This window comes from Panulirus ornatus, chromosome 48, assembly GCF_036320965.1.
Source record: "Panulirus ornatus isolate Po-2019 chromosome 48, ASM3632096v1, whole genome shotgun sequence".
Lineage (NCBI taxonomy): Eukaryota > Metazoa > Arthropoda > Malacostraca > Decapoda > Palinuridae > Panulirus > Panulirus ornatus.
The window spans coordinates 6,894,441-6,905,367 of NC_092271.1; the positions used below are offsets into that span (position 1 = coordinate 6,894,441).

A 10,927-nucleotide genomic window follows, 5' to 3' on the forward strand; every position below is an offset into this window, starting at 1 on the left:
AGCATCGAACCCTGATAAGCATGGAACCCTGATAAGCATGGAACCCTGATAAGCATGGAACCCTGATAAGCATCGAACCCTGATAAGCATGGAACCCTGATAAGCATGGAACCCTGATAAGCATGGAACCCTGATAAGCATGGAACCCTGATAAGCATGGAACCCTGATAAGCATGGAACCCTGATAAGCATGGAACCCTGATAAGCATGGAACCCTGATAAGCATGGAACCCTGATAAGCATGGAACCCTGATAAGCATGGAACCCTGATAAGCATGGAACCCTGATAAGCATGGAACCCTGATAAGCATGGAACCCTGATAAGCATGGAACCCTGATAAGCATGGAACCCTGATAAGCATGGAACCCTGATAAGCATGGAACCCTGATAAGCATGGAACCCTGATAAGCATGGAACCCTGATAAGCATGGAACCCTGATAAGCATGGAACCCTGATAAGCATGGAACCCTGATAAGCATGGAACCCTGATAAGCATGGAACCCTGATAAGCATGGAACCCTGATAAGCATGGAACCCTGATAAGCATGGAACCCTGATAAGCATGGAACCCTGATAAGCATGGAACCCTGATAAGCATGGAACCCTGATAAGCATGGAACCCTGATAAGCATGGAACCCTGATAAGCATGGAACCCAGATAAGCATGGAACCCTGATAAGCATGGAACCCTGATAAGCATGGAACCCTGATAAGCATGGAACCCTGATAAGCATGGAACCCTGATAAGCATGGAACCCTGATAAGCATGGAACCCTGATAAGCATGGAACCCTGATAAGCATGGAACCCTGATAAGCATGGAACCCTGATAAGCATGGAACCCTGATAAGCATGGAACCCTGATAAGCATGGAACCCTGATAAGCATGGAACCCTGATAAGCATGGAACCCTGATAAGCATGGAACCCTGATAAGCATGGAACCCTGATAAGCATGGAACCCTGATAAGCATGGAACCCTGAAAAGCTGGAACCCTGATAAGCATGGAACCCTGATAAGCATGGAACCCTGATAAGCATGGAACCCTGATAAGCATGGAACCCTGATAAGCATGGAACCCTGATAAGCATGGAACCCTGATAAGCATGGAACCCTGATAAGCATGGAACCCAGATAAGCATGGAACCCTGATAAGCATGGAACCCTGAAAAGCTGGAACCCTGATAAGCATGGAACCCTGATAAGCATGGAACCCTGATAAGCATGGAACCCTGATAAGCATGGAACCCTGATAAGCATGGAACCCTGATAAGATCATTATTCATCTTTCCTCCTGTTCCTTATCCTAGGATGAAAATTTTGCTCTGGGATTTGGACTCTTTTTCTTTTAAATCCACAGATGCTTTCAAGGTGAAACATCAAGAATCCATCAGAAGATCCACTAATAACGGCTACGATGATTTTGATTTCTTATCTGGTTCATTTCTAAATGAAGTGATAACACTTCCAAGTGATAACACTTCCAAGTGATAACACTTCCAAGTGATAACACTTCCAAGTGATAACACTTCCAAGTGTAGTGACATGCCACATACATTCCAGAAAACCATTGAATATTTCAAAGAAAATACAGATATTCATATTACAAAATCAGATAGAACTAGTCAGTTTGTGATTTTAGATACAAAGGACTACAGATGTAAGCTTCAGGATCTTTCAAATTACAGAGAAATATTGGAAAGATTAACTTTCAATTCCCTTAACAATGAAATAAGACCTTCAGTCCTAGACTCAACCAAGTGTTCAATAAGCAGCAGGATCTTCTGAAGTCAGTAAGGATGGTAATCCCTCTTTCTTATATATATGGATCATATATATATATCTACTTCGTTAATTCTTCTGGTTATGAATCATCCAGATGGTGAGCTAAACGCCTTAGCTGTGTTTAACGAAAAATCTCTCCATCGCGTGTTATGAACAGCTTAGATTTTGTAGACGAGGCTGGGACTAATACTTTGCCTGAACATAAACTCATCAGTTTCATGTGAATTTGTAATTCACATTGATGAAACCATCACATGCCTAAGGAGGAAATTACCTGATCTCAGTCTTGCCTCATCTCCTGCCCATAAAAATTTCCATTGACTAAATGAAGCTTTGAGTTTCCAATAATGTTTTCCAAGACAATGAAGGTCATTTCTATAGACAGAAATTTGGTCTTGCTACGGGAAATCTTTTTAGTCCCATTCTCAGTAACTCATTCATGAATTACTTTAAGATAGATTCTAACTTCAATCATTGTCATCTCAAGATTATGATGTTTTCTTTAATGAATTACATAACATCCATCCCACCATCACATACAAGACTGAATGGGAAGAATAAGGTAAATGCCGTTTCTTGATGTGTTGATGACGAGGGGATCTGATCACTTGTCCTTCATGATCTACAGGAAGCCGACCAACTCCCAGAGTTAGATTCATTATTTCTCACTTCAGGATCCTTCTGTACATATGTCTGTAATGTCTATGTTTTTAAGAGCATTACGGATATGGGATCCTACAAGTTTGGTAGATGAATATAGTCATATAAGACGTACCTTGAGGCTGCTATGTTATCCTTATTGGTTTGTGCACAAGACTTACTGTAAAGCCAGAAAGATGTTTTATGCATCTATTAAGGAAAAATGTAAAAAATGATGATAAATGTAAATGTTTTGCGTTGTCTTATCTTCCTAACTTAGCTAATGTAAAACAGGGAGTACAAAACTCTGCTTTTAATGTTGCCTTCCAATACACTAACGCTATCAGTAAGACCTTAGTTAAAAGTAAGTGAAAGTATCAGATAACCGGGTGTGTATACACTGACCAGACAGATAAAACAGTAACTGAGAGATGTTATTGGCACCGTCATACAGTACGCAGGGATGACCACAGTAATGCGATCGCTAAACACTGTCATGAAAACGATCACCTTGTTGACCTTAACAACCCAATCATGTTATACCACCTCATCTGATTACGCAACCCGTAACGTCATCATCCTAATCATTATGACGTGAGAACTATGAAGAAACGATGACGTAAGAACTATGAAGAGATGATGGCGTAAGAACTATGAAGAAACGATGACGTAAGAACTATGAAGAAACGATGACGTAAGAAAAGTATATGAATATACATGAGGTTGCCCTGGCCAACCTCCCCTGCGCCAACTACCTTAACCCCACAGCCTTTGAGCGGTCAGGTCAGTGTATACGTCGGCATGGTGGTGACAGATTGGAGTCTGTGCGTTGGTCTTGAGATCTGAATACGTTATGAATTGTTTGCTCCTGATGAGGTGGATGGTCCTCGTGAAACATGTATTGCAGCATGTGTTACAAAATACATGTTAAATTAAATTATCTGAACTCCCACCATTGAAAAAAAAAATAATCATCCAGACTGATGGATTTACGTAACTGACTGTTTGATAAGTGACTGGCCACAAGAGTATCTTATGACACTCATTCAGTTACCCATACACAACCCCAGTCTGCAACACTGGTTTATATGAAGCAAGCCACCATTCCTGACACAGGCATACGTAAGTGTAAATATATCAAACAAATGAATGTTATCATGGCTCTGAGTTGCCCTTACCTCCAGCAACACAACAGCAGAGTTGTTCACATCACCAGGAACACAACAGCTGATCAGTTCATATCACCAGCAACACAACAGCTGAGTAGTTCACATACCAGCAACACAACTGATTAGTTCATATCACCAGCAATACAACAGCTGAGTAGTTCACATACCAGCAACACAACTGATTAGTTCATATCACCAGCAACACAACAGCTGAGTAGTTCACATCACCAGCAATGCAACAATTAAGTAGTTCATATCACCAGCAACACAACAGCTGAGTAGTTCACATCACCAGCAATACAACAATTAAGTAGTTCATATCACCAGCAACACAACAGCTAAGTAGTTCATATCACCAGAAACACTACAGTTCGTTCGTACACAATACCAGCAACACAACAGCTGAGTAGATCACATCACCAGCAACACAACAGCTGAGCAGATCATATCACCAGCAACACAACAGCTGAGTAGATCACATCACCAACAGCACAACAACTTAGTAGATTCACATCACCAACAACACAACAACTTAGTAGTTCACATCACCAACAACACAAATTAGTAGTTCATATCACCAGCAACACAACAGCTGAGTAGATCACAACACCAACAACACAACAGCTTCGTTGTTCACATCACCAACAACACAACAACTTAGTAGTTCACATCACCAACAACACAACTAGTTCACATCACCAGCAATACAACAACTTAGTAGTTCACATCACCAGCAACACAACAACTGAGTAGTTCACATCACCAGCAACACAACAACTTAGTAGTTCACATCACCAACAACACAACTTAGTAGTTCACATCACCAACAACACAACAAATGAGTAGTTCACATCACTAGCAACACAACAGTTAAGTAGTTCACATCACCAGCAACACAACAGGTAAGTAGTTCACATCACCAGCAACACAACAGGTAAGTAATTCATATCACCAGCAACACAACAGGTAAGTAGTTCACATCACCAGCAACACAACAGGTAAGTAGTTCACATCACCAGCAACACAACAGGTAAGTAGTTCACATCACCAGCAACACAACAGGTAAGTAGTTCACATCACCAGCAACACAACAAGTAAGTAGTTCACATCACCAGCAACACAACAGGTAAGTAGTTCACATCACCAGCAACACAACAGATAAGTAGTTCACATCACCAGCAACACAACAGGTAAGTAGTTCACATCACCAGTAACACAACAGGTAAGTAGTTCACATCACCAGCAACACAACAGGTAAGTAGTTCACATCACCAGCAACACAACAGGTAAGTAGTTCACATCACCAGCAACACAACAGGTAAGTAGTTCACATCACCAGCAACACAACAGGTAAGTAGTTCACATCACCAGCAACACAACAGGTAAGTAGTTCACATCATCAGCAACACAACAGCTGAGTCGTGCACATCACCAGCAACACAACAGCTGAGTCGTGCAGGTCACCATCAGTCAAGGCGTCAGCTGAGCAACACTGTCAGTCAAGGCGTCAGCTGAGCAACACTGTCAGTCAAGGCGTCAGCTGAGCAACACTGTCAGTCAAGCAAGAATGTCAACATTTGATGAGTGGCCGTAACTGTCGGTGATCCAGACAGCAAACGACTGGATCCATCAGTGTGACGCTCCTGTAACACAGACCCACAGTGTGACGCTCCTGTAACACAGACCCACAGTGTGACGCTCCTGTAACACAGACCCACAGTGTGACGCTCCTGTAACACAGACCCACAGTGTGACGCTCCTGTAACACAGACCCACAGTGTGACGATCCTGTAACACAGACCCACAGTGTGACGCTCCTGTAACACAGACCCACAGTGTGACGCTCCTGTAACACAGACCCACAGTGTGACGCTCCTGTAACACAGACCCACAGTGTGACGCTCCTGTAACACAGACCCACAGTGTGACGCTCCTGTAACACAGACCCACAGTGTGACGCTCCTGTAACACAGACCCACAGTGTGACGCTCCGCCACAAACCGTCACAACAGTTAATCTTCTTAACAAGGGCTGACACTGCTGACCTCTTGAAACGTCTTAACTATATATGGGCGGGCAGGTGGGCGTGCGGGCGGGCGTGCGGGCGGGCGGGCGTGCGGGCGGGCTGGTCAGGCCAGCAACACGTAAAACCTTCACAAATACACATACAACAACACATGATCAAGATGTATACATAGTAAATAATGATTATGGGTGATGAGTGAGAGTACTGACCGTAGTGAGAGTGTGGTGGAGGTGATGAGTGAGAGTACTGACCGTAGTGAGAGTGTGGTGGAGGTGATGAGTGAGAGTACTGACCGTAGTGAGAGTGTGGGGAGGTGATGAATGAGAGTACTGACCGTAGTGAGAGTGTGGTGGAGGTGATGAGTGAGAGTACTGACCGTAGTGAGAGTGTGGTGGAGGTGATGAATGAGAGTACTGACCGTAGTGAGAGTGTGGTGGAGGTGATGAGTGAGAGTACTGACCGTAGTGAGAGTGTGGTGGAGGTGATGAATGAGAGTACTGACCGTAGTGAGAGTGTGGGGAGGCGATGAGTGAGAGTACTGACCGTAGTGAGAGTGTGGTGGAGGTGATGAGTGAGAGTACTGACCGTAGTGAGAGTGTGGTGGAGGTGATGAGTGAGAGTACTGACCGTAGTGAGAGTGTGGTGGAGGTGATGAATGAGAGTACTGACCGTAGTGAGAGTGTGGTGGAGGTGATGAGTGAGAGTACTGACCGTAGTGAGAGTGTGGTGGAGGTGATGAGTGAGAGTACTGACCGTAGTGAGAGTGTGGTGGAGGTGATGAGTGAGAGTACTGACCGTAGTGAGAGTGTGGTGCAGGTGATGAGTGAGAGTACTGACCGTAGTGAGAGTGTGGGGAGGTGATGAGTGAGAGTACTGACCGTAGTGAGAGTGTGGTGGAGGTGATGAGTGAGAGTACTGACCGTAGTGAGAGTGTGGTGGAGGTGATGAGTGAGAGTACTGACCGTAGTGAGAGTGTGGTGGAGGTGTGTTGCCTGAGGCGACACTTGGCCAGGAGTGAGTGTGAGGGAGGCTGTGTCTTGCCTTAATACCTCGCCTCAGCGGAAGCCAGCACTAGTCACCCCAGCTGGGGGACGCCCATCCGCTGCTCGGCGCCTCACGCTGCTTAGGACGAGCTGTTTCTGGGGTCAATTAGTGACGACGGTTTAGTTAGTGAGACGTTACTGTGAGACGAGTGGCGTAGTATCATCCAGAGAGGCGTAAGTCTCGTGCAGAATACCTGGCTCTTCGCCCTTTTGACAGACTCGTGCCGCCACCTACTGCTACGGTCGTCGTTTAAGGCGTTTATTCCATGAGTTTGAGACAGACCATGACCTTAACAGCTTTGAGCCTGGATGTCTGCGGGTCCCTGGTGACGTCATGAGCAACGACCATGACAACAACCCTAACACCTCTCCCCCCCCCTCCTCCCCCCTCCTCCCCCCTCCTCCCCCCCCTCCTCCTCCTCCCCCAGTACATCACACACGTCATTAATCCCTCCCTCCCTCCCCCAGTAATTCATTTAATTCATTAGGTCACATACGTCACCAACACCCACCTTCCCCCCCCCCCCCCCCCAGTCAATCAGTGGGTCACCAACATGACCAGCGGCCCACATATTTACCTCGAAGGTTTTTAAGACGTCAGGAGACAGCTGATGTATACCATAACAAAAATAGTCAACACATCTCTATCGGATGGTCAGGTGCCAACTGACTGTAAACTAGCAAATGTTACTTCTATATATGAAAAAGGAGACAAAAAGTGTGTCTTGAACTACCGCCCAATTAGCCTTACGTCAGTGTTAGGTAAAATGATGGAAAAAATAATACGTTTCTAGAACACAAAATTATATCGGACAACCAACACAGTTTCCGCTACAGAAGATGCTGCAGTATATTCAGATTTCCAAAAGGCTTTCGGTACAGTACCTCACAAGAGACTCTTACATAAACTCAAAGCACACGGAATGGGTGAAGAACTCTGTACATGGATCAGAGACTGGCTTACCGGAAGAAAGCAGCGTGTAGTATTAAACGGCGAAGCCTCAGATTGGCTAGACGTAACGAGTGGTGTGCCACAGGGGTCGGTCCTAGGCCCAATTCTTTCCATAATATACATTAATGACCTACAACTCAATGTCATATCTAAGATCTCCAACTTTGCTGACCATACTAAACTAGGAGGTAGAGCTGGAAACAGGCGGGACTGCGAAATGATTCAAAGATCTTAACTTACCAGCAGAGTGGCTGATCAGACAGATGGCATATGAAGTTTGATGTAGACAAGTGTAAAGTTATGCACTTGGGAGACAAGAATATACGTTACGACTACAAACTATTCAGAAACTCTCTAACTAAAGTAAACGAAGAAAATAACCTTGGAGTTGTCATTAGCAACAATTTGAAATACACTGAACAGTGTCAAGCAGCAAGTAAAAAAGGCAATCAAATATGCAGTCTAATTTTGGTCCCCAAACTATAAAAGAGACGAGGAAAAATTAGAACAAGTACAAAGACGCGCGACAAAATTGATCCCATCTCTTAGAAATCTGGCATACGAAGAGAAGCTAAAACGATTGGATCTCTTCTCCCTTAACCAACGTAGACTTCGCGGCGACTTAATCCAAGTGTTCAAAATTCTGAACAAGATCGATAAAGTAAACCTCGAGCATCTTGTCGAAATACAAGAAAATATGGTTACCAGAACAAATGGAATAAAACTCAAAGCTAAAAGATGTTGTACGAACGTGGGGAAAAGCTTTTCCTACAGGTGTGTTGCGCAGTGGAATAAGTTACCGTCAGATGTCGTGAATGCTAAATCTATCAATACCTCTAAAAGTCGCTTACACAAATATTATATAGATTCAGGTATATTTTGAGAAAAACGGCAGAAATGAATGTATATACGACAGCGGTAACGGAGACACTAGGAAGCTATTGTGCAACAGCGGCGAGTCGTGATAGCTTAAAAAAGAGCTGAGCGGAATTGAATTTTACTTGTCAAGTTGATTTTTTTTTCTAACAACCCGGTCGTGGGCCAAGCAGGCCTCCTGTTGTGTGTGTTTCTCATATAAACTCATGTAAACCATCATCACCGGCCACCAGCAGGCTGGCCCAGACCTTGGCCTACCATCATCACTATAGATCATCCAGCTGACCAAGACCATGGCCTAATATCAACACCGGCCACCAGCTAGCGGAACCAAACCTTGGCCTACCATCAGAACTAGCGATTATCCTGCAGGCAGAGAACCAGGCTTACCATCACTATTATCCACCAGCTGGCTGGCCCAGACACTACATTACTATCAACACTAGCAACCAGCTGGCTGGCCCAGACACTACATTACTATCAACACTAGCAACCAGCTGGCTGGCCCAAACACTAGATTACTATCAACACTAGCAACCAGCTGGCTGGCCTAGACACTAGATTACTATCAACACTAGCAACCAGCTGGCTGGCCCAGACACTACATTACTATCAACACTAGCAACCAGCTGGCTGGCCCAGACACTACATTACTATCAACACTAGCAAACAGCTGGCTGGCCCAGACACTACATTACTATCAACACTAGCAAACAGCTGGCTGGCGCAGACACTGGCCTACTATCAACATTAGCCACCAGCCTGCTGGCCCAGACCCTGACCTACCACCATAACTAGCCACCAGCCTGCTGGCCCAGACCCTGACCCACCATCATCACAATAAACCAGCTGGCTGACCCACACCCTGGCCTAATATCAACACTGTACACGAGCCTGCAGGCGAAGACCCCAAGTCTTCCATCATCAATGGTCACCAGCTGGCTGGCGCAGACCCTGGCCTACCATCAGTAATAGTCACCAGCCAACTGGCCACACCCAGGCTTACCATCATCACTGGCCACACCCAGGCTTACCATCATCACTGGCCACATCCAGGCTTACCATCATCACTGGCCACACCCAGGCTTACCATCATCACTGGCCACACCCAGGCTTCCCATCATCACTGGCCACACCCAGGCTTACCATCATCACTGTCCACACCCAGGCTTACCATCATCACTGGCCACACCCAGGCTTCCCATCATCACTGGCCACACACATGCTTACCATCATCACTGGCCACACCCAGGCTTACCATCATCACTGGCCACACCCAGGCTTACCATCATCACTGGCCACACCCAGGCTTACCATCATCACTGGCCACACCCAGGCTTACCATCATCACTGGCCACACCCAGGCTTACCATCATCACTGGCCACACCCAGGCTTACCATCATCACTGGCCACACCCAGGCTTACCATCATCACTGGCCACATCCAGGCTTACCATCATCACTGGCCACACCCAGGCTTACCATCATCAGTGGACACACCCAGGCTTACCATCATCACTGGCCACACCCAGGCTTCCCATCATCACTGGCCAAACCCAGGCTTCCCATCATCACTGGCCACACCCAGGCTTCCCATCATCACTGGCCACACCCAGGCTTACCATCATCACTGGCCACAGCCAGGCTTACCATCATCACTGGCCACACCCAGGCTTACCATCATCACTGGCCACACCCAGGCTTACCATCATCACTGGACACACCCAGGCTTACTATCATCACTGGCCACACCCAGGCTTACCATCATCACTGGCCACACCCAGGCTTACCATCATCACTGGCCACACCCAGGCTTACCATCATCACTGGCCACTCCCAGGCTTACCATCATCACTGGCCACACCCAGGCTTCCCATCATCACTGGCCACACCCAGGCTTACCATCATCACTGGCCACACCCAGGCTTCCCATCATCACTGGCCACACCCAGGCTTACCATCATCACTGTCCACACCCAGGCTTACCATCATCACTGGCCACACCCAGGCTTACCATCATCACTGGCCACACCCAGGCTTACCATCATCACTGGCCACACCCAGGCTTACCATCATCACTGGCCACAACCAGGCTTCCCATCATCACTGGCCACACCCAGGCTTACCATCATCACTGGCCACACCCAGGCTTACCATCATCACTGGCCACACCCAGGCTTCCCATCATCACTGGCCACACCCAGGCTTCCCATCATCACTGGCCACACCCAGGCTTACCATCATCACTGGCCACACCCAGGCTTACCATCATCACTGGCCACACCCAGGCTTACCATCATCACTGGCCACACCCAGGCTTACCATCATCACTGGCCACACCCAGGCTTACCATCATCACTGGCCACACCCAGGCTTACCATCATCACTGGCCACACCCAGGCTTACCATCATCACTGGCCACACCCAGGCTTACCA

At 46.5% G+C, this 10,927-nt stretch overlaps 1 protein-coding gene across 7 annotated transcripts in view; it reads right to left on the reverse strand.

Annotated features, from left to right (window-relative positions):
- Nucleotides 1–6,704, reverse strand: part of LOC139764061 (uncharacterized) — a 31,208-nt gene extending 24,504 nt beyond the window's left edge. For 6 of the 7 annotated variants that reach the window (XR_011716308.1, XR_011716311.1, XR_011716309.1 and 3 more), the window contains exon 1: nucleotides 6,583–6,704. The gene's annotated coding sequence lies outside the window, so the exon portion shown is untranslated. Of the gene's footprint in view, nucleotides 1–5,829; nucleotides 5,854–6,582 lie in introns of those variants that run through there. The other variant, XM_071690517.1, reaches the window with a different exon arrangement.
- Between the last annotated feature and the right edge of the window lie 4,223 nt (nucleotides 6,705–10,927).